Consider the following 25777-nt stretch of genomic DNA (forward strand, 5'->3'; position numbering starts at 1 on the left):
TGCTAATAGCTTTTTCATGGCATTTTTTGGGTTTTGTCATGTCATCTGCAAAAAGTCATTATTTTACTTCTTCCATGCCCAGGAGCAGATAGCTATAGCTTCACTAGTGAATTCTACCAGATTTTCAAAAAGTTCACCTTACTTTAAATGGCTATAATTTGACATTTCAACATGACATGAATAAGAAAAAGGTCAAGGGCAGAAAAAAGAAGAAATAAAGGAAAAACAAAGACTGCTAAGAAATACTCATTATTTCTTTTGTTGATTGGGAACTAAACCCTTCTCTATATAGCTAGTACTTTTTTAAATGGTTGCTTCCTTAAATGATGCTTCAGTTCTCAAATTCAGAAGATCTTTGAGAACTGAGATCATCATTTGAGATAATTTAGTATAATCTATAACATATAGTATTATGTCTGGTTTGATAGACCAGAAAACTCAACATGACAAACTCTTAGATATAAAGGTAAATGTGAATTACATTTAAAAAATAAATAAATGGGGCCTCCCCGGTGGTGCAGCGGTTGAGCGCTGGGTTGCGAAGCTGCCCGCGGCCTCTGCGGCGCCGGTTCGATCCCCGGCTGCTCCCCAGCCACCGGAGGAGGGTCCCACATGGCGTGCAGACCTCTCCTGCCGCCCGCTGCTCCCCTCAGCAGTGTACTTCGGTCCTTCTGCCTGCTCTGCTCCCCGCTCTGGCTCTGGTGAATTCTCTCACCCTCCCGCTCTTCTGACTGTACCCAGTGCATGTATAAACAAAACAAACAAACAAACCAGCAAACAAATAAATAAAGCATGCCTCTATAAAAAAAAAATAAAAATAAAAAATAAATAAATGACTAGATTTCGGAACATTGACTAAGCAGATGGATTTGCTATCTCTTGGTATTATCAATGAATGACAGACACTTTTTAATTTCCCATTTTACTTTGGATCTTAAGCTATGATGATAATTCAACTGGGGAGTTCTTACATATATGTAATCTATGACCACGTGTTTCGTCATCACCTCCAGTGCTGCTACTCGGCCTTACAACCAGCTCTCTCTTTAGGTTAATGCATGATTTAGCACAACAAGAAATCCTTATTTGTTTTCTAAGGTGATTAGTGTTCTTATGAAAAAGGATAAAGGGGCCTCCCCTGGTGGCGCAGGCAGTTGAGTGCCACGCTGTGAAGCTGTCCGCATCCTCTGCAGTGCCAGTTTGATCCCGGCCAGCCGGTGAGGGTCCCATATAGCGCAGCAGACCTCTCCTGTCTCGCCCGCTGCTCCCCTCAGCAGTGTATTTCGTCAGTCTGCCTGTCCTGTTCCCTGCTCTGTCTCTGGTGAATTCTCTCACCCTCCCACAACTCTGGCCTGTACCCCAGTTCTTGTGTAAATAAATAAATAAATCTTTTTAAAAAAAAGAAAAAGGATTAAGTTAAGGAAGTATGGCCCAGAACATACACACATAGACAATTCCATGACTCATGACCTGCTACCTATCTCTGTATGAGAATATATGAGGTTAGATTACAAAAGATATATTATGGCTTGCCTTTTCTATGCCATGCTGTCTTTCTCTATTGTTGTTTTATTTCAGAATAGTAAATAGAAAAGGGATGAACAAGGGGAACACATGAAATTCTTATTTTTACAGCTATTTTTACAGTTTCCTGATAAATGACTCATTTTATCCCATAATTAAACTCCATTGACCCATCTGAGATATATTTGGAAATGGAGTGCTAGAAATAAAATTTTTGCCTAATGCCTAAAAAAACCTGTATCACCTATAGATAATGGAAATTCTAGCTAAAGCCATGAATAAATGCATCCACCACTCTGAGAACACACAGCTCCAGCAAGTGTGATCAAGGAAACTGAGTAGGATAAGAGGTGCAGAAGATGGAGGAATGAGAATGTTAGGGCCCCTACAGATGTGCTTGACCTTAACTGAATGCTTAAGGTGAGTGAGTAGTTATCTTGGTGTTCAAGGTGTGCATGAGGAGGGATACAAGGTGAAAGATTACCTGAGCTTTGAGCTAGTAAGCTTGTTAAGACATGTGGCTCTGTGTAGGTTCTGAATCAGTATGTAACATCACAGTAAGTGATCAGAGAGGAAATGAATGAAAGAGGTGAATGAGGTTCTGCCTTTGCTTGTATTTCTGCACTAATTAAGAACCAAAGTGCTCTCAACCATGTATCAGCAGTCATGGTATGGCTCTCACCAGGGAAAGAAGCTTTGCAAATTTTCACAAAAGGCAAGTAAGGAATGTAGGCAGGGAGAAACTCGCAGTAAATCTGCTCATTAATGAAAATCTGTTTTTAAGGCAATTTGCTTTGGTTCACAGCTTATTTTCAAGATCAGGATTAATATTAATTGTAAATTTATGGAAAGTGGATATACTTAAGAAACAGCAGGTTTTTTATGCATAGCTGTATATATCCTCTGGGGATACATGACTTGGAAGGATGTGGCTTGCATGACAGGTTACATAACTGGCATGATTATGGACTGTGCATGCATTCTTGATGTCCAGAACAGCTGCATACTTGTAAAGGTTTACATCTTGAGGTTGGGCTGGAATCCCCTAGGTATTGAGAAGATTTGCATAGGGAGCTCAGTATGGCTCACATCTCGATGTACTCTGTAATCATAGTAACAGCTATATTAATAGTAAATACACTTTAGGCACTTAACATGTGCCAAGGCACACAGTTTCACCCATTTAATCCTCACAAGAACTGTATGAGTTAGATTTCATTATGATCTGTGTTTTAGAGAGAGGAAAGTGATCCACTGAAAGGTTTACAAACTTTCCCAAGGCCATATCGTTAATAAGTGGTAGAGGTACATCTTACATCTTACTTCCAGACACTTCGGCTCCAGAGTCTTCATAACCAACCACAGGGCTAGCCTGCCTGTGCATACACACTAGAACTGGAATGTATGGAAACTTAGATGAGCAGTGAGTTGTGTTTGTGTAAAATATATACACAGTGAATATATGTGCAAGCTATAACTCAAAATGGCATGCTACGAGAGTGACATAACACACACCATCTTCACTCAACTTATTCACAAATTAATATTTCTGAAATATAATGACATCTTAGACTGGATAAGAAAGCATGTTTGAATTTAATTGGTCATATTTGTTCTTTTGGCAGCTTATAAAATAATGGTATGTCACAATCCATGCCATCTTATTGTCAATAAAACACAGAAGGTAATTTTAATCCCTGAGTGTAGTAAGTTAAGTGGTGATAAATGAATGCAGATAAAAGAATGCTGGTAGGTATATACGTATATGTCTGTTTTCTGGCTGTAGTTTGATGTACCTGCACTTACTCAAAAGCCACAGGATGCACATTTCCTTCAGGATAGGATCCACAGGATAGGGTGTCAAATTTTGAGTGATATCATTAAGAAAATTGAAGTGCAAAATGAGGAACAAAGGCAACAATTAACCTGGCATGTGTGAAGAAAGATAAGTGCATGTTGTTAAATGAGCAGAGGATGGGGTTTCTGTTTCATAAAGGAGAATAACTACAAAGCTTGGAAGTTCTAGTGGATTACAACTGATCAGGTCCCCAGATCTGCCCTTAGGAAGCAAGTACACAAGTTGTATCTATCAGAGGAACTTGTCCTACAGGAAACGTGTGACCTGTGTTCATTGAGTCAAGGCAAGTGTGTGAATCTGCAGACAGAAATCAGACATATGCACATCTACCAATATTCTTTTCATTCATATACTCACATGTCTTAATCTTCAGGATCTCCAGTTTCCTCATGTGAGAAATAGGAAAAATAAATCTATTTTTGAAATATTTCCCTAAGAATAAATGGAAAAATGCGTAAAATTCCTGGCACATGGTAAGTACTCATTAAAATATGGTGGTTATTAATTTTTTGGTTAATGGGGCTATATTGGAAGCACCATATTCGGACACTGTGTCTTCTTATTCAGTTATTGTTGAATTTTATCTGACATTTCATTCCCTGTGTTAGTGGCAATATTCCTGTGGGGCATTTTCAGGGACAACAACAGCTTTCTGTGAGTAGACACTAGATCTTTCTGGGTATTTAATTCTAACTGTTTATATAGTTCATGTAAACAAATCAAAATTATGAACTCTTTCATAATAATAAAATGTGATGCATTTCATTAAAACTTACAGATTTTCTAATTTATGAATTCTCAACAAAATAGTGTTCATCAATTGTCTCTATTCCAATATTGACATCCTTACAATATCACCTATATATATAGAAGGACAAGTCCTGAAATAAGACCTAACTTTGCATCACCAGGGAGTTTGGGTGAGAATATTTGTGTACCAGTGTTAACCTATCTCTGCCCACAGAGTAGAGAGAATCTCTGGAACTCTAGCATGCTTCTAATGTGAAGGGCTAATTAATATTTTAATAAGGTGCTGTACATAGGATTCACACATTTAGCTGGAGATTTAAAAGCTTGAGGGATTTAATGTTTTACTGCTAACTGTTCTGCTTATTTTCTGTCTCAAATGTCAGCCCCCAGTTTCCTAAGTTTGCCAAGAAGTTAAAATGGTGAAGGGGACTAAGGCACAGATCCATAAGGTTTACCTCTAGTTCCTGATGTCTGCTTCCATCATCTGAAAAGGGATCATGGGCTCGTGAAATTCAGAAAATACAATCAATAAAAGAGCATAGTGATCTCACTTTCAGGACTTAGACAAGAAAAAGTAATTGATGCCTCAGCTTTATTTATTTGTATTAGTTTAGAGTTAAACAAGGTATTAGTGATGTAATGTGCAGCTTTCATATATGTAGATTTTCTGGGAGATGCTTAAACCTGAGTACTGGGAATAAACCTGGGTAACCACTGCCAGATGTATTGTGACTTGGTCACAACAATAAATCAAGAAAGTAGCCAGACAAATGGCACTTACAAAATATATATGTAATCACAATAATTTTCTGACCTGGGCCATATGTAGAGTTCTATTATACCTGAAGCATATTTTAAATATAGTGTTATACATTAGATTCAAATCTAAACTATCTATAAATATGCACTACATCAAAATTTTAATATCTGTTTTCAATTATCTTCATATCTTTTGGGAAATTGAGTGGTATTAGAAAAGGCTATCACACCTGGATTCAAATTTGAACCATACAGCTTTTGTGCTGGGTACTATTAAGTAAGTTATTATGTTGACTCAACTTTAGAATTTAGGTCTGATAATACCTACTCCCCAAGGCTGTTATAAAGATTAGATACACTCATATGACATATAATAAGAACTCAATAAATGCTGCTTTCTTCACTATTTTCTCTAAATTAATCAGAAAGTCTTAGGTTATCTATATTCTGTTTAAGTATAATCTAGGAACAGACAGGTGATAAGAATAATCAAAAAAAAAAGTGTGTGTGTGTGCGTGTGTGTGTGAGAGAGAGAGAGAGAGAGAAAGAGAGAGAGAGAGGGAGGGAGGAGAGAAGAAGAGGTAGACAGAAGTGTGGATGGGAAGAAAGAGGAAAGAAAGAAGAGCAAAAATAGTATGCCACCATTCGGTTAAGCCCTGCTGTATTATATTTTGTACATAAATCCTGTGTTGTAGGTACAATTTATGAAATGCCTTGTTGATATGATATATGCACTCTATGATGCTGTTCACCCCTACAGAACTTTAACAGGAATTACCTCTTGTTGCTCTGAGTGCAAAAGGTCATGCATAAGACCAAAGTCAGCAATTGATATTTCCAAGACAAACAGTTGATTGCAGATTATCGTTAGTTCATTCCAGCTGCTATAATGGAACACTATAGACTGGAAAACTCATAAACAAGAGAAATTTATTTCTCATATTTCTAGAAGCTGGTAATGTAAAATTTAGGTACTAGCAGACTTGGTGTCTAGTGAGTACCCACTTCTTGGTTCATAGATGGTCATCTTCTAATAGGACACAAGGGACAAGGGCTTTCTGTGGTCACTCTTTTGTAAGGGTATTAAACTCATTCTTAAGGTCTCCACCTTGTGACCTAGACATCTCCCAAAGGCCCCACCTTCTAATACCCTCATACTCATGGTTAGGATTTAACACATGTCTAGAACACAGTCACAGATCTTTTGAAAGGCTAGTCTACTTAAAAAGAAATGCTGGAAATTGGAGAGACAAGTAAAAGCATATTTTTTTTTTGCTAGAAAGCAGGCAGTTTGTTAAATTATTTCAATGTTAATAAATACTAACTAAAAATAAGGTTAGAGGACCTCTTTATAACTAAGACAAATATTCCCTGTTGGGAAGAACATAGGGGATAAAACCATGTCTAGTATCTTCAGACAGAATAGTTTTGAACAAGGAAAACACTAAGTTGAAAGAACAACATTCTAAAAAAATCTATTCTTGGCCTTCCTAGGGAAAATGTGCAGAAGGGGTTCAGATATTACCAAGGATAGTCACTGACATATTTATTAGCAGTCCATAGTTACCAAGAGTTACTCACAACCTCACTTTAAAAAAATTGAAAAATGGGGCCTAGTGTCAAGAAATTTTCTAGAGTTGGCATCCACCTTTCTGATTCCAGTTCCACAGCTCTTTACTCCAAACACACACACTGCAATTGCTTACATGGTGAAATACAGACTTTAAAAAGGAGAAACAAAAGCCAACATTCATTTATCTCATTTCCCACAAATATTTAGATAGTGCCTGTTATATAGTGTGTTAAGGTTGAGCAGCCTATTAAAAATCTCTTTTAGAAGCTTTTTTTCATGAAGGCCAGATGCATTATTGATCAGTATTGATCACTTACTGGCAAGGTCATTGACTCCGAAAGATTCAGGGTAAATTAGAAACACAAAATTCTCTAAGAAGTAACTGATAACAATCAAAATGAAAAATGAAAAAAAATACTTCTATTGCTTTTCATTCTCTTTAAATCTTGGTATCCATTGGATCTTTGTGTTTGTTTAAATCTAATAATAGCACAGCCACTCAGATACATACATACACACACATATATATTACATATACATATACATACAAGAATATATATGTACATAAAGGATATGTGGGGAGTGTGGGGGGTAGTATCATTTAGAGTCAAAGCTGAATTTAAACATTCAATATATAAATGAAATAAGAAGTCCACAGGGTCTGTGCCAATCAAGTTATGACAGCTAGAAGAAATTAGGTTATGCTAATTAATACATTCCAAAGCCTCAAATTTGTGCTGAGGACCTGAGATGGTTGGTGAGATGCTGAGTAGGTGTACAGGGCTGGACTTGATGTTCATCTGCACAGGCTTCTTTTTAACATGGGTATCCAGACCTGTCCTAAAGGGTAGTATTTTATTAGACAAAAGGATCACTACTTACTAGATTATAAAATGACAGTTTTAAGAGATACCCTGATAAATCAAGTCCAATTCAAGTCAGATTGCTGTCATTGAAAAATAACAAGTGTTTCCCTGACTTGTGTATATGAATGATCGTTCTGCATGTGCAGAGCCCAAGGCAAGTTTCATTTTAGGAGCCCTTCACATCTCTCTATACTGGATGCAGAGTATTCCACAAGTATGCCCTTAATTGTCACCTGGGTTGCACAGATTTTTTTCCCCCTGTAAATCACTACAAGTTTGTTTTTAAATCTCAAAGTATTTAAGCAATTAAATGCAAACTAAATCCACACTGGCAGTGGTCTCCTGTTTCCCAGTTGTTGTGAGCTACTGTATTTACAAGGAGATGTACAGAAGATATTTTATTTCATTCAGTTCACCTCTACCTTCTCTACTCTTACTGCAGATTTTCTATCTGTCTAGTGTGTTATTTATTTTGTCTGAATAACCCCAGGAAATCATGATTAGGTCTATGTTTTGTCTTGTACACTCTTCTTCACCATCTCCTTGAAATGCCCTCATTTCTTTGTGCCCTTCCCTGTTCTATTTCCCCAATATAGAAACATCATGATCTTGGGATTCCTCTTCTGAAATACTTCCTAGCTTTCCAAACCCTATTAGGTTATCCCAGGTAACATTTTGTGCTCTCTCTGGACAACATCATATATTATTCCTCATCTTTTCTCCCATCCATTTATTTACCCAAAGTTACTATTCGCCTGACAAGTGTTAAACCAGCAAAGAGGATAACAGGGTGAGTCATAAAGACATGGGTATCTCAAGATCTGAGTACCATGAGGCAGACTTGTAAGTAAAGTGACCATGGTGATATGAAGGGTTATATTATATAGGACATCCAGGAAGACTTCCCCTGAGAAATAAGAAGGAACAGTAAGTAAAGAGAATTGCAATGGGGGAAGAGAAAGTGAACTTCAGGGAGAAGGACAAGTGAAGAACTTGGAGGAAAAAAGTACATTTTATTTGAAGGGCTAATAGATGTTTAGTGTATTTAGAGTTTAAAAGGTGAGGATGAGAGTGATAAAGAATTAATTAGTGGCCAGATCCAAAAGTGTTTAAGCCATTTTAAGATTTTGTGCATTGTCTGTCCAACAGTGGAAGCTACTGAGAGATTTTCTTAAAAGGAGTGAAATATTGGGACCTCCCCTGGTGGTGCAGCAGTTCAGCACTGGGCTGCGAAGCTGCCCGCGGCCTCTGCAGCACCGGTTCAATTCCCTGCTGCCGGTGAGGGTCCCACATGATGCGCAGACCTCTCCTGCCACGCCCGCTGCTCCCCTCAGCAGTGTATTTCATCAGTCTGCCTGTTCTGTTCCCCGCTCTGGCTCTGGTGAATTCTCTCACCCTCCCGCACTTCTGACTATACCCAGTGCTTGTATAAATAAATAAATAAATCTTTAGGAAAAAAAAAAAGGAGTGAAATATTCTGCCTCCAATGTGGAGGATAGGTGAGAGCAGGATTAGAACAAGTATGAAATGCACACATAACACAACCACACACATACATATACTAACTCACACACACTAACACACACACATATACTTTGTAGTACCAAAACATATTGGCTTTGAGCTACATGTTCTTAATAAAAGTCTCTTAACTTGATCTAGAGTATCTGGTTAAGAAAAGAGACTTGACTGCCCTACAATAAAGCTCTACTGCTCCTCCCTTTCTCTCCCCTTGTCTTAACCCTTCACTACCCAAAATGTGGCCCATAGACCAGCATAATTAACATCTTCTGGGTGTATTTAAGCATCTGACTAGCAACCCCCACACAAGACTTACTGAATTTGAATCTGCATTTTTACAAATTCCCACATTCATTCAATTACACATTAGAATTTGAGGAGCCTGTTCTAGAAATCTACCAGACTTTCACTAACCCTTAATTCTAGATATATTAGTCTTAAAAATTAATATAAAGTTATTAGTGGGATTAAACATAAGCACAATAATGAACGCTTAAGTAACTTCTATCTTCTATGCTACTCATTTGCCCCCAAATGAAGTTTCCAGAGAGAACTTGATTTCAAGGTGAATTGATCACAAATGTGTGAGTTGTAGAGTCAAGAGCTTCAACAAATGAGGATTTTCTCAAAAAATCATTTCTGGTAGATTAAGAAGTTGTGCCTTTCAATATTTCAACTACATGTCAGGTCAACTTTCACTGTAATAGCTGAGCGATACTGAAATTTAAGTCTGTGGACAGTTGCCTCTGATATGTGCAGTGAGCCTTTTTTAATCATACTATTTCAATTTTTTTTTCTGAGCAACCTATTTTGTTTCTAAATTTGCATGTAAAACTACTGTTTCTTTTATACGCACAAAGACAAAACACCGTCTTTTGCATTTTTTACACAAAATGGCACTTTATAAGAGTGGAGCAAATGACAAATAACTATCAAGTTTGACAAATAATTGTCAAGTTTGTTTAAAATGGAAAATTTAGGGCACACTCTATGGAGTGGGCAGAGCTATAGCCCTGTCCCCAATGCCTATAATTCCCATCTTTTAGCCTGGTTCTGATGAAATAGTTAGCATTAATGAGGACCTCCAAGGCACTTAAATACTGTCACCAAAAAGTATTTAAGAATTTTAAGAGTTCTGTAGCCATCTGGAGTAGTGGAAATAAACTCTGACTAAACACAGGGAGATTTGGATACTGATCTTGGCTACATTACTAATTAGCTGTAGGTTTACACAGATTATTTCTAACTGGACCTAAATGTCCTCATGTATAAAGTAGAAGCAGTAGACCAGACAATCTGAATATTTTAAGATTCCGCATGCATTTCATTTATCTGAAAATTGGTAATCCATATGTGCTGCATAATGATGGAAACACTTGGGAAAGCATAATGTCCAATTAACCAGCGCACTGCCATTTCCCAGACACCCTGAATTAGTGGCTATGTACACTGCCGCACGCAGGCCGCCTCTTTCAATCACGCTCCTCTAAGTGGCAATTTTTGCCAAGTCTAACCAGCAGTTCCTCTGACTTGTTGCTGTTTATTTTTTCCTCCAAGCTAACTAAAAGATTATACCTTTCTTGAAGCTTATGCCAGATGCTTTCATCTCTGTCATAAAAATCAGGAAGGAAATGTCTGTTGAAGTCAAAGTCATCGACTGCATCAGCACCGTATCTGCAATGCCATCCTGATGCAAGTGCTGGCGGGCGACCCTCTCCTTTAACTGTAGTCCTGAAAAATGAAGAAAAGTCACGATGCTTCAGCTGCCTTGTCCATTTCTATTCAGAGATTCCAGGAAGGTGATCCCTTTTCCTTAAAGGCTTATTCTTACCTCTTCCCACCCCTAGGGTGGCAAAAGCAGCCTTATTAATATCAAAGGCTCCTTTGTTCTTCCCCTCCCTGTAATTGCTTTTTTAAATATTTCTTTTTTGTTTATAATAATGAGACATTAAATAGTACTATGAGATGTAGCCAAAGCCAAATTTGTTCCAGTATTGAAGCTAAATAATTTAATAGTGCATTCAACTAGAAGGTACCCATTTTAACTGATTCCTTTGCCTAATCTGAAAACAACTGTGTTTTTTTTTTCTAAGCCCAGTGGTCCCCTACAATATTCTAACATCACAGTAATAGCAAAACCACAACCAAACTTACACTGTCCCTTTACATACGTCATCTTGTTGTCCTATTCATGCTACAGTATAGCATTTTTTCTTCACATTAAGAATAAGAAAACTGGGCCTCCCTGGTGGTGCAGACTGTGAAGCTGTCCGCAGCCTCTGCAGCATGAATTTAATCCAGGCCGGCCAGGGAGCTACCCACATGGCACAGCAGACCTCTCCTGACTTGCCCTCTGCTCCCCTCAGCAGTGTACTTCAGTCGATCTGCCTGGTCTGGTCCCCACTCTGTCTCTAGTGAATCCTCTCACCCCCCACATCTCTTCCTATATCCCAGCTCTTGTATGTATAAATAAATAAACCTTTAAAAAAAAGAAAGTAAGGAAAGTGAGGATAGAGAAAGGGTACTATTTACCTAGAGGTACATGGCCATTAGTGACAAAGCAGGGATGTAAATCTGGATTAGTCTGACCAAGGCCCTAGCCCTTCCACCAGTGTTTCAGAGGTTGCCGCTGTTCTCTTAACTTGGGTCAAATCCTAGGGTGAACTCAATGTCCATGGTTGAACCTAATGTCCCTAATTTTCCTTTTAGGATTTCTCCATCTTTTCCAAAATCCACAGTTTATTTGTGGCCTCTAGAAGTTAAGTGCATTTTATCACTTTACTCATCTTCTAAGGCAGTATTTCCCAAATTAAGTATCTTCTGGGAAATTTGAAATTGGATACCCTAAGTAGGATCCCAGTAATTTGTATTTTAAAAATACTGCCTCCCCCAGAGGAAAAAAAGATAAAAAGTACAAGAATATCCCTTCTATCTTCTCTATCCTAAGTCAAGATTAGAAAAATCCCAGACCTAGAAAATAAACCATGAGCCTTTTTACCTTTTCCTTATGAATTTGTGTCCTAAACAAGGGTATTTCATGTTAATGAGGAATTAGGGCCTCTCTGGTGGCACAAGGGGTTAAGCACCACACTGTGAAGCTGTCCACAGCCTCTATGGCATGAGTTCGATCCCCAGCCAGGGAGCAACCCACATGGCACAACAAACCTCTCTGTCAGTCTGCCTGTTCTGTTCCCCACTCTGACTCTGGAGACTCCTCTCACCCCCTGCACTTCAGGCCTGTACCCCAGTTCTTGTATGCATAAATAAATAAATCTTTAAAAAAAAAGGAATGAATATTACTCGTGACATCCAGTGTTCTTTCAGTCATCCCTTATTCTGGAATCTTTGTGTCATCCTCGTGACCCTAGACTATCCTTTCTTGAAGGTAATAAAGGCACTTCCTTTCTGGTTTTAAGAGTTTTCTCCTATGTTTCAATATATTATTTTGTGCAAATTAAACGGATATTTTATTTCCCCATTCTTAAGTGTTCTTTAATTTAAACAGAACAACTTTGGATACTGTCTCCAACACTCTTGAACTGTGTGACTTGGGCAAAGATTTTCTTTTCTAATAATCTCCATTCCCTCATTTGAAAGGGTGGGAAGAATACTATCCCTTATCCCAGAGCTGATGTGAAGTTGAGTCAGAGTCCCTGTGTGGTCATTCACATCACAGTGTAAGTGAAATGATCCTTCTGACATTGTGTCATGTACAACCTGTACAGCTATATGAAGGAGCCCTAAAATGAACTGAGAGTTCAGCACCATTCTTGGCATCGCCCTCACAGAATGGCACCTTTTATTTAACATTTTTCCTCACTTTTAACTATTTCTGTGTAATTCTTTCCATATTCTTGAAATATATTTGCTAGCCATTTGTTAAGGTTCATTCTACCTGCTGGTACTGTTAGATTTCTTGATTATAGGACTAGGATAACTGGATTAGCTATGAGAATGGTTCAAATCTCATAGATTTATCTGAATACACTCTTTTTCTCACTGCAGTTTGCTTGGAACCATTGATATGGAAGAAGACTGGTTAGGATGCAATCCATTGCTATGAAATTTTTTTTGCTCTACGAAGTACTAACTAGCCTGCCCAGAGATGGAATCAGCTACCTGGACCTCATTAACTCTGAACTCCAAGAAGTTTAGCATTTTGCTTACACCATTTTAATAATGTGCTAATGAGTATAAAGCAAGAGCAGCAAGATACAGCAAGAGCAGTACTAATTCTAAAAATTTCATTGTTCCCATTAGTGACACAAACCAGGGAAGTATACATAAGGGAGGGAGAATTGGCATACATAGAAATTGTAGATACGCAAATAGATTCAAGCATGAATATGTGGTCTATGAATGTGTGTATATGGTGCATGAGGGGGATGGAAGGGAGAGAGATGTGCAGCGAGAACAGACTTGGCTTTCTTTAGGCAAAAGAGTAAGATGTATTAAAAGAGAAATAATTACAGGTATTATAAGACAGTGGAATAAACCATATAATACACTTCCTTACTATTTTGCATTTTATATCATTTAAATACCACTGAAGAAAACTACTTAGGAACAACTTGGTATAAGAAGGAGAAATATTTCATCTGTAATACATTTTTTTTTTTTTATTTATACAAGCACTGGGTACAGTCAGAAGTGCGGGAGGGTGAGAGAGTTCACCAGAGCCAGAGCGGGGAGCAGAACAGGCAGACTGATGAAATACACTCCTGAGGGGAGCAGCGAGCGGCAGAAGAGGTCTGCACGCCATGTGGGGACCTTGTCCGGCGGCCAGGGAACAAACCAGCACTGTAGAGGCTGCGGGCAGCTTCGCAGCCCAGAGCTCAACCACTGCGCCACCGGGGAGGCCCTCATCTGTAATACATTGTTACTAACTTTAATTTTGACCCTCTGCCCTAAAATAATTATTAGATAACAGCACAGGTAATTTGTGTGTGTGTGTGTGTGTGTGTGTGTGCGTTTTCAACTTCTATCAGAAAGGCACAGATCATGGAACCAGGAACATAAAGCAGAAAAAAACTGAACAATACCCCTGCTCTCGTGAAACTTACATTCTTTTTCTTTTTTTAAAGATTTATTTTATTTATTTATGCATACAAGAGCCGGGGTGCAGGCCAGAGGTTTGGGGGGTGAGAGGATTCACCAGAGACAGAGGGGGAAACAGAACAAGCAGATTGTCTGAAATACACTGCTGAGGGGGGCAGTGGGCAAGATACAAGAGGTCTGCTGTGCCATGTTGGTAGCTCCCTTGCCAGGGATCAAATTTGTGCTGCAGTGGTTGCCAATAGCTTCGTAGTGCTGAACTTAACCCCTTGCACCTCCAGGGAGGCTCCTCATGACGCTTACATTCTAGATGGGGGAGAGAAGAAGGTTTACATACAAAATAACTATATGAATGGGCGAATGAATAAATTATTCAAAAATCACATTAATAAACTCTGTAACAAATGAATAATGTAGATATGTAGAAAATATTAAGGGTGAGGAAAATGCCATTGTGTAGGTTGTTATGCATTTAAATCAGGGAACAGCCTTTTCTTAGGATATCATAATTAATGAAATTCCCTATCCAGTTTGGAGGCATCTCACAGGGCTGGCTCTAGGATTATGCACAAGAAGGTTATCTCTACCCTCATGTATTCAGAGGGAATTTAAGTCTCAATTCAAAATAAGACACCTATAAAGCCACCCCTCAGCTACAGCCTTCCAGTCCTCCAGTCAAGGTTGGATGATCCTTTCCATACCTCCTTCCTGCCAAAGAAACTAGTGACCTGTCTCTGGCCAAATGGCCCTGTTAGCACCATCTGCAAAGTGTGGCAACAGCTACCAACAATTCCAGAGACCACTCACCCCCAAGGGTGATGCTGTCCTCTTTCACCTCGCTCTAGGTCCTCTACTGCTTACCACTGGAGTCTGTGACTTTAGAGTTGCAAGTTCAAAATTCATCTAAAACCTTGACCTCTTAGTGCCTCAGACCTTCAACTGGAGCAAGGATAAAGGTCTTTTATTTGTTTTGTCATTAGGCTTGCTAAAATTCCTGTCTTATTTCAGACTGCTATACAAGAATACCACGAACTAGGTGGCTTATAGACAATAGAAATTTGTTTTTCAGAGTTCTGAAGGCTGAGGAGTCCAAGATCAAAGTACCAGGAGATTCCACGTCTGGTGATGACCCTTTTTTCTAGCTTCATAGATAGTGTTTTTTTTTTTTTTTTAATCTACCCTCATTTGATAAAAGGGGCAAGCCATCTCTTATAAGAACATTAATCCCTTTCATGAGAACTCTATTTTTATGACCTAATCATTTCCCAAAGACTCCACTCCTGAAACATTTACATCGGGTTTTATGTTTTAACATGGGACTTTGGGGAAGACACAAGAGTCAGTCTATGCAGTTCATGTTATCTACTCCAGAAATCATTATATTTTATTTTTACACATTCCAACCCTTTGATACCTGGGCAGTCGTTTTCACTTACTTCATTATCTTATACTGTTTGCCTCAGAACAAAAAAATATATTAAATCCTGAACATTCTACTACCTTCCACTTCCCCTTAAAATCTTTATCTGCTTACTGATCTCCTCTCTTTTCCTCCTACTTAGGAGGAAAATTATATCTTCCCATTTCCAAAGTAAAATTTTGCCTGTGCTCTTGCTCTCACTCTCATCCTAATACCCCCTTCCTCCCACACACACCCTCAGAGACAGTGCTGTATTATTTTCAATATTCTGATAAGCCTAGACATATGTTTTTCCTTTATGCATAAAAGCAAATAGATTCTCTCCAAAGAGAAGTCTGTAGCATTAGGACTATAACCCTTGCTCCCCTTCCTCTCATGGAAGAAATTCTGACAATATTAATTATATTCTCTTTTTTTTCCCTGTCTCTCCATTGTCATTAACATCTTTCAATCTGTGTTTCATCTCATCATGTCTCGCTAAGTCACTGAAAGCATCCTATTTATTTAACAGATGTTTAATAGCTACTTGCCAATGTCCAGGCATGTTTTAGGCACTAAGGTTATATGACCAGTACTGAGCAATCGTGACACATGTCCACAGTGATAAATCCAAAGAGTCTAAATCTGAAGAAATTGAAACAGGGGAGGCAGATAAAACAAGAGTAAGAGTGAAAGAAAATTATGCCAATTGAGTCCCTGAATTCAGCTGTGCCCTGAAGATCTCCTCAAAGACTTTTTACCTGAACCAGTAAATTTCTTTTTAAGTTTAAGTGACTTTGTGTTTGGATTCTGCCATTTGCAAATGAAAGAGTCCTGAATAAAATAATATAGTTATTTGCATATATATATTATCCTCCACTATGTAATCATAAGCTGTGTGAGAGAAAATATTATGTTATTCATTTTGTATGCTCCATAATGCTTTGCACATTTTAAGTGTCCAATAAATATTTATTGAATGAATAAATCAATTTATAAAAGAACTTAAATTTAGATTGATGCACTCTTCAGGCTTCTTTAGAGTGATCTGGATAATAAACAGCATCACATGGCAGAAGTCTTCAAAAACATTCCCAACCTCCAAATGGAAATACCTAGACCTCACACAACTATCCACCCTTCTACTGTCGTCATTTTACCTGCACCCCCACTCCACTTTTACTTAAAGGAAAGAATAAAGATACCTGAATGACTGTGTGCCTGTTGCCAGCAATGAGAAACTCAAACTCTGGATAAATAACATAATTGCAAAGGAATATCACTAATCCTTTATCTTTTTATTCTTTCTTGATCCAGGTACAAGCTTCTCTTTTTAGGGGATGTCCTGAAACCCTCCATTTAGAGCCATGTTTTAATAAATTTTAAAGAGGAAAGGAAATTATGAGAGATGATATTTTAAATCTCTCTCTGTCTCTCTCTCTGTCTCTGTGTCTGTCTCTCTGTCTCTGTCTCTGTCTCTCTCTATCTCTCTCTCTCTCTCAGATGTGTAGCATAAACATAAAAGATTAGAAAGAGACCCAGCAGATGCACAGGATGCACATCTGCAAAGAAAGCCCGCCCTGACTCACACAGTCACTGTTTTCTCTTTTCTATACCCATGGAGACAAGTACATATAGAGACAAATCTTTTCATTTAGGTAAAGGTCCCCTGTGCACATCTAGAGTCAAGGAAGTCAAAAAGACCAAGAACTCTTCCCTGAAGGAGACAGAATGTGGGTGGAGGCAAATGGAATGATATATTTAAACATTTAGCAGGAAGGAAATCTCAGACAGTCTAAGCAGCAACCTTATTAATTGCCAATTTTAGAGGCATTCTAGCATAAACCACTTTCTCCTGTCTTATTACTTGGTAAAAATGTAAGAGGATTGGGACAGGGGTAGGGGTGGGCAAGAAAGTCATCTGTTTTTTCTCCGGATGTGCATGTATATTTTAATTATCCCTCTTGAGGTATTTCTTTGCATGGTTGTGCCTTCAATCTGTTGCTTACAGTTTGTATTTGACAGCAGAGCTTACATTATCAGTAGTTGCCAGTTTTGTTTTGTATCTTATCTTTTGAGGGGTGGAAGCAGTTAGGGTGACCCCCCCAAGCAGTCCCTACTAGTCACCATTTGGAGACAAATAATCTGCTTACACATTCAAAGAGTCAAAAGACATGAGCATTTGTTACACCCTGCTTCATGGGGTCAGGCGCTCATGCTGCTGAGATTGGAGCAGGAAGAGATTGCTGGACTTCTGTCGGAAAGCCACGTGCCAGTGTGATATTCAAAAATTTCTTTGAAGAAATAACAGCTTATTGCAAGACAATTCCAACACTGACAATAACTAAGTCAGATGAGTGGCAAGGTGTGCTCTAACAAGGAGCCGACTACTTACATCACCAGTGGCAGTAGCAATCCTCTCTCTAACAACAAATGCTGAATATTCAACACACTACATCTGCCTGTGGAGACAGAAATCTTTTAAGACGTTGATGCACAGAAATTTCTCAAATGTCCCACAGTGTTAAGAATGCAAATCGTCCTTGATTCAAAACAGGGTGTGTTCTTTAAAAAGCAGCGTTTTCATTCTAACAGATTTCCTCAGTAATGTGGTAGAAACAGGAAGGAGAGTTCTGTGAAATAATGTGTATTAAGTGAAAATATTTAAAAGCTTACGCTAACATAGTTTGCCTCACTGGTAATCACACAAGGACATGTGGTATGCCAGACATATAAGCTTTCCAATACTGCAAAGAAGCAGGCAAGATGTTAAGCTCACATTAGTTGATAAGTTCAGATGTATAGATATGAGTCCATAACATTGTATTCCAATTTTGCATATGTACAGCACCATGTTTAATTTTGCATTGTTCTCATTATGCAATAAAACAAAAGCACTCTAGAACAATGCAGCTAGATAACAACCCTTCAGCCAGCCAGCTATAAATTATTCCTTTCTTTAAAGTTTATTTTTATTTATTTATGCATACAAGAACAGGGATGTAGGCCAGAGATGTGGGGGGTGAGAGAATTCACCAGAGACAGAGTGGGGAGCAGAACAGGTGAATCTACTGAAATACACTGCTGAGGGGAGCAGAGAGCGAGACAGGAGAGGTCTGCTGTGCCATGTGGTTCAGCTCCCCGGCTGGGGATTGAACTCATGCTGCAGTGGCTGGTGTTAGCTTGATAGAGCTGAGACCCCTGCACCACCTGGGAGGCCCATTCATTAAATTCTAATAGATTTCCTTCCAGTCCTTATTCGGTGTACTTCTATATTCATGACTACACCAAATACTTTAGACATAAAGATTCTATGATGACATGACATATTATTTCCACCTACTTCTTAAAGTCTTGGCTTTTAATTCTGTTCAGCCGGTTTCACCAGGCTTTCTTAAACTCTCTACCTTACCTCTGTCACTAAGTCAAAATTTAGGAAATAATGCATGAATAATGGCAGAGTCCTATCAAGGCAAGGGGAGGGAAAACAGCCATGTCTGGCCCCTGTTTAGCTCCCTTATTCACTCTAATCCAAGAAAAGGGGAAAATCCCCATCCCTCTCATTCTTCCTGGGCTGGACAAGTAATCAGAGCAGCATCATATTACTTAGCAAAGGAAAGATCCATTTAATAGTGTGAGCTACAGTGATTGTGCAGGTCCTTGTTTTGACTGAGGAGATTGAGGTGTAAATCCCAAGTTAAGGGGCCCAGGATGGTAAAATTATTGAAGAGAGACTTCATGTGGCAAAACCTTGCCTCTGCATGTAATGCCCTGACTTAAGACTTTTTTTTTTTCCAATCAAAAGCTTTTTCTGAAGAGACATAAATCTAGGTAATCAGCATTTAAAAATAATGGTAATAGTTTCCCTGAGGTTCATAGGGCCTCAATTAACCTTAGTCCCCTATAGCAACATGACATGTATTGGAAAAGACCTATTCTAGACATATTGGGAAAAACCCTTTTGGGGAGACTGATGCTAAAAACTAGCTGGTGCCCAGTCTTTGCTAGACAGTGACAATGAATAGATAGATAGCACTTGGGCTGTATTAGCATTTATGCCATTTCCTGTCAAGTTGAGGTCTTTGCATCTTCTAGTCTGGTTTTGAGACCCACTGCTAAGGATCTCTATATACCTGTATTCATCAGCTCAGACTGACATAACAAAATATCATGGACTGAGTGATTTCAATAGCAGACATTTATTTTTCTCATTTCTGGAAGCTAGATGTCCAGATTATAGTGTTAGCCAATTTGTTGGCCTGACGAGACCTCTCTTCCTGCACCCTGTAGTGTAGATGATGCCTTTTCACTGTCCTCACATATTCACATGAACTTGCCTTGGGAGGAAGGGAAGGAGGAGGGTAACAGGGGAATAATTGGTGTGGGGAATGCAATCTACTTTGCAGAGTCCACCATACTGACTTCATCTAGAGGCACTCTCACAGACACTCCCAGAAGCAATACTTAATATGGGCACTTTATGGTCCATTAACATAGAAATTAAACACCAAGGACCTCCCTGGTGGAAGAAGGGGTTAATTAAGTACAGCACTGTTAAGCTATCCACAGCCTCTGCAACATGGGTTTGATCCCTGGCCAGGGAGCTACCCAGGAGACCTCTTCTGTCTTGCCTGCTGCTCCCCTCGGCAGTGTTTTTCAACAGATCTACCTGTTCTGCTCCCCACTCTGTCTCTGTTGAATCCTCTCACCCCCCCCCACACCTTTGGCCTGTACCCCAGTTCTTGTATGCATAAATAAATATTTTTAAAAATTAAACAACACATAGGGATACTAGTCCTATCAGATCAGAGTCTCACCCTTTTGATCTCATTTAACTTTAATTATTTCCTTTGAGGCCATGTTTCCTAATACAGTCACACTGAAGGTTATGACTTTAATCTTTGAAGTTTGGGGTGACACAAGTATTCAGTCCATCACAAGCCTAGCACAATACCTATGCTTCAGTCTTGTTTTAAGATGGGGCTAGGAGAAGGATATGAGAGCATTGAGCAAGCAGTCAGGGAAAATGTAATAAGAGGACAAATATGGAGGTAACTCATAATCAGATAAATTACTACGGAGATGAGAGGCAAACATTGAAGAACATTTACATGGCCACTGTATGGCACAGACTGTGGAATCAGTGAAATGAATAAGTAGCACAGTCAAGTAACCACAAAGACAGAAATGACATTTAAAAAAATCAATTTCTAGTGATCTAGGCTTATTCCTGCAATGGTCTGTGACTTGCCTGTTAAATGGATAATGATAATATTAGGTGGGACATATTTAATGATTTTAGACAGTACAGACCAGCTATTGGAAAATCATTCTTGAGGTCCTAACATTGAAAATTTTGTCTTGATGAAGTTGAAAGTATCTGCTAGAAAGATCATAGGGGGATTAATTAGAAATGAATGGCCACATAACAAAGGATACGTTTATGGTGATTAAAACTGCTTTTCCTCTGCAAGATAGTTTGATATATAAAGTTGCATGGCTTATACTTGCTGTTTGAAGACTATCAGTTGGAATTATGGACATAAAATGAGAAAAGATTAGGAGCACAGGGGCTGTTTTCAATACCCCGTGATCAAATCTCACCTGTAATCTCTTCTTCCACTTATAGCTCCTTATAAGTTGTGTCTGACTGGACCACTTGAAAATGTCAACAAGTGCCAGGCACGCATATATTACTGGTTTGAAGAATTGTTTCAGATACAATAAAAACACCCCTCAGGAGGATAGAAAAAAAGATTTTTCTTTTAATGCACAACTGTTTTTCTACTGGGCAAAATAAGTATCAGTACTCCCAAACAATGATATTAGAAACTTTTCTAACTAAAATATATAATCATGGAGTTGTATGTACATCTTCAAAATAACACTATTAAAATATAAAACAAAATTCAGTATTTTAAAAGCATTAAAATTATTTTATATTTCGGCTTAAGTTGGTGTCTATTTATCAGACTCTGACATAACAGTATGTCCTGCAAGGTGAAAAGCAACAACTAGGGCAGAATCTGGTATTTCTTTCCCCCCTGCCTCCCTTTCCTCAGTGCTAGGACCCTTTATACTTTTATGTTTGCACATCATTGCTCACAAGATTCTAGATTCCACATACTCTTTCCCTTCATGGTTGTTGCAACCCTGTAACTAAGTCATTTTCAATATAACGTGAACAGGAAAGTCATGGCAACTCCCTGGAATCTCTTTCAAAGACAGTTTGTAAATGTCCTTTACCCTTTGTTCTTTCTTAGTATTTTCCTCCTTCCTATTTATGAGAAGGTGCATGCAATGGGTGACAGTGACCGTGTTGGCCCACGACATGGCCATGAGAATGAAGGTCACACTTAATAAGATGGAAGGAGCCTGGATGCTGGGATCTTATGGATCTAAACTCTCTTATCAGCCTAATTTATCTCTAGACTCTTAAATGACAAGAAAATTAGGTTCTATTCTGTTTACATTTCTATGACTCAAAGGTGAAGCAAATGCTAGCTAAAACACCAGACTGTCATGAAAAAGTGGAATTATTCATCTGTCTTCTTTATATCTTCTAAAACTATAAGGCTGATGGAATTCTGTTGAGAGTCTGAATCAGTGATGAACCAGAAACAGAAAACATCTGCTCACCTGAGCTGGTTAGAAAAAGGAAACACAACAACATAATTTTCCACTCTTGTTAGCTATTCCCTGGATCAGAAACTAAACAATATGTATCAGACAACGAAGTGTCTCCAGTAACTAAAATGGTGCAGGTGCAGGCAGCCAAACGGTCTCCTTTTCTTCTGCCACTTTATGTCTGCCCCTCTTTCTGCATCCAGTTTGAGACTATATCTTTTAGAAAATGAAAAAAGATGAGATGCATCAGGAGACAAGACACAATACATTGCATCCTAGAATGTGTAGTTCCAACAAGTAAAGATTCAGGAGACAGGGAGACAGGGTATGCAAGGACAAGAAAAAAATTCATATCAGCAATTACTGCGAGATGTGGTTTTGCCATGTACTTCATCTCTTCTTTGCATCAGACAATCAGGCACTTGAGATAAGGTACTATTCTATTTCAATCCAGTGGAACTTACACAAAACAAAGATTAAAAGACATCAGGAATGAGACTGAGTTGTACATATCCACTTACTATCCATCAGCACATCTAAAAATATTTGACCAGCACCCAAGTGAATTCAGTGTAAAGACAAAGGCGATCTACACACCGTATCTGTTAATAAACACTAAAACTGAATCAGTTTTCCCTCTGTCTGAGGTTGACTAAAATGAAATATAGAGATTGAAGAAAAGAAGACACAGTCTAGGAAAAGATATAAACTTGGGAAGGAGAACATTAGCTAAAACATAAGCTTAATAACCCTTGATGGTAGATAGCAGAATAAACTTCAAAAATTCTTTTGTTTTCTCTCTTACTAATAACTAAATACATTCATAGGAAGGCAGTTGTAAAGTTTGAATAGATGTAAAAATTAAAGATATAATTGCAATAATCTTTGTGGAACTTAAAAATTACCTTAGAAAACAGATCAAAATTGATTGCTATAGCACAGCCAGATTAGTAAAAGATATTTTTGTCTAGAAATATACTAAAAAGATTTATGGATACAAGACTAAGAAACAGAAAAAAGTTTTATGAATAGTCACAAAGTTGCCTGTTCCCTACTCTGCAATACCAGAGGCCACTTTTGTCAATCCCATTGACAATAAGCAATGCCCACAATATATGTAGTAGGGAGAACATTCTGGGATATGTTTATTCTCTCATAGGGCTGTTTTTTGTTTTGTTTTGTTTTGTTTTGTAAAGAGCTTTTTTTAAGTAATTCTCACTGCCAATGTTTTATAAAGTATGTAATTTTTAGAACTTCTTCAAATTATATAGTAACTGATCAAAAGATGATAAAATCATCAAAACTATTTAAAACAGAGCTAAATAATTATAGTAAATTAAGTTACAAAACTGAAGTCTAATATCTAAATTAGTTATTGAATGAAAAGGCATGCAATATGAAAATCATAATTTAACAAATCATAAGAATTGATATCTAGAACCTGGAGTTATATAGCAAGAACAAGGAGTGGAGTAGTATAGAACAAGAACCCATAATTTCTCTTTTTACAATAGAGTGACTGAAGAACACTATTTAATTACAAACTTTAGTAATTTGAGAAATAGAGGTTCCTGTAGTGAAAATATAAAAACATGCAGGAAACTAGTACTAACTACAGGATAGTGGTTCTCTTTGAGGTGTGTGAAAGTAGACTTTGGCTCTTTATAGAGTGTTTCCTTTTTTTAAAAAAAAAAAAATTAAAGGGAGAGAAAGCTCTGAAGCACATAGAGTAAAATGTTAACATCTGTTAAATCTGACTGCAACATTGGTGTTCTGATGTAGGTTTTATTAATTTCTGTAACTTTCTCTAAGTTTTTACTATTTTACATTTTAAAAGATGACTTTTGGAAGTTTAAATATAACCTCTAAGCAGGGTGCATTGGTGAAGGAAACTCTGTGGGGACTACCCCTGAGGGGTTGGGGGAAGCAAATATTGTTTAAAAATGAACAATGGGGCATGCCCTGGTGGTGCAGGAGGTTGAGCGCCGCGCTGTGAAGCTGTCCGCAGCCTCTGCAGTGCAGGTTCGATCCCGGCTGGCTGGGTGAGGGTCCCACATGGTGAGCAGACCTCTCGCGTCTCACCCACTGCTTCCCTCAGCAGTGTATTTCGTCAGTCTACCTGTTCTGTTCCCTGCCCTGTCTCTGGTGAATCCTCTCACCATCCCACGCATCTGGCCTGTACCCTATACAGGTCAAAAGAAAATGACCAAAAAAATTATGGATCCATTATGAGAATTGCTATAGAAGGTTTCAAACCCCAATTTAAATGTCCAGTAATAGTGGTAATTATATTAATATTGAATATGTATTACTTCTTATTATGTACCTGACATTAGCTATTTGCTACCCATCATCTTTTAAATGTCTTATATTCCTTATCCTCATGACAATTTATGAAATACATATAATCCAAAAATCTGACAAATTGAGTTGATGAAAATAATTCAACCAAATGATATATCTCTAAAAAGACAAAAACAGTTAAAGATGTTCAATATTTTTGTCTTAGAAACCAAATGAATTAGAAAACAGAGAGCATTAAGTAGTAACATTAGACAAAATAGAATTAAAGGTAAAAATCAGTAAATGATATATAGAGATAAAATTTACATCTATAAAAGTGAGGTTCCATAATAAATATTTAAGAATTTAAAGCTTTTAAATACTGAGCAATCTAACACTGACATAATTAATCAAAATTATCAAAAATGTAAGAAAAGATGTGTGAATTTGGAGTCTTTGGGCATTTCTAGCTCAAGGAGAAAAAAGAAAACAATGACAAAAAGATATTGCTTAAGGTAGACTATATGGGTGGACTTGCTAACAATCATAGTAGTTATTATTTTATCAAAGTATTGGCTTCCCCCAAGACTCTGGATGCAGATTGATTCTAACAAGTCTTCAAAGACTAGATGCTTATAAACTTTTCAGTTTTTCATAGTACAGAAAATCAATGAAAATAAGAAATAATACTTCTCAGCTTCAAAATATTAAACTCAGACTAAAGCCTAAGCAAAATAAGTATATAAATCCAATACTCATCATAAACATATGTCAGATATAAATATGATCAAATTGAATTGAAAATATTCTATAACAATATAACAAGTAAGATTTAATTCAGGAATAAAAAATGTGACTTGATATGTAAGAATTTCAATTATTTTCTGCTATTAGGGAATATCAATACATAAATGAAAAACATGATGGTAATATTGATGAATTCCAAAATAATAATTTGATTAAAATTTGCATGCATAATGATAAAGCATAGTTTAAAGAAAAATGTTCTTTTAACCTGATAAAGAAAAAAAATCAAAATTCAACAGCTTGTTTAACCAATTTCACATTTAAGAGATCTATACAAGAAACACTTGGAATATAACCATTAAAGTCAAGATCAAGGCAAGAACTCTATATCTTTGCATCTCTTGAAGATAAGATAGCTTTGCTGTTGAAATGCATATCTACTTGAAAACAAGGAGAACTGAAATGATGAAAAGGTGCAATTAGAAGTAAAAAAATGGGTGAATAAAGAAGATATGTTACTTAAGCACAATGGAATACTATTTCTCTATTTAAAAAAAAAAGGGTGATGCCATTTGCAATGTGCATGGAAATGGATGGTATGGAAATAGAGTGTTGTTAACCAATAAATCCCTCAATAATTAAAAAAATAATAAAGTAATAAAAATATAATAAAAGAAATGTCAGATAGAAAAAGACAGATAGGAGATTATTTCACTCATGTGGAAGTAAAAATAACAATGCAAAGGAATAGACAAAAGCAAACCAAAACAAATTCTTGAAATCTGACTGCAGAACTGAGGATACCAAAAGGGAAG

This window comes from Talpa occidentalis, unplaced genomic scaffold, assembly GCF_014898055.3.
Source record: "Talpa occidentalis isolate TD23 unplaced genomic scaffold, MPIMG_talOcc4v2.1 talOcc4.4, whole genome shotgun sequence".
Taxonomy (NCBI): Eukaryota; Metazoa; Chordata; class Mammalia; order Eulipotyphla; family Talpidae; genus Talpa; species Talpa occidentalis.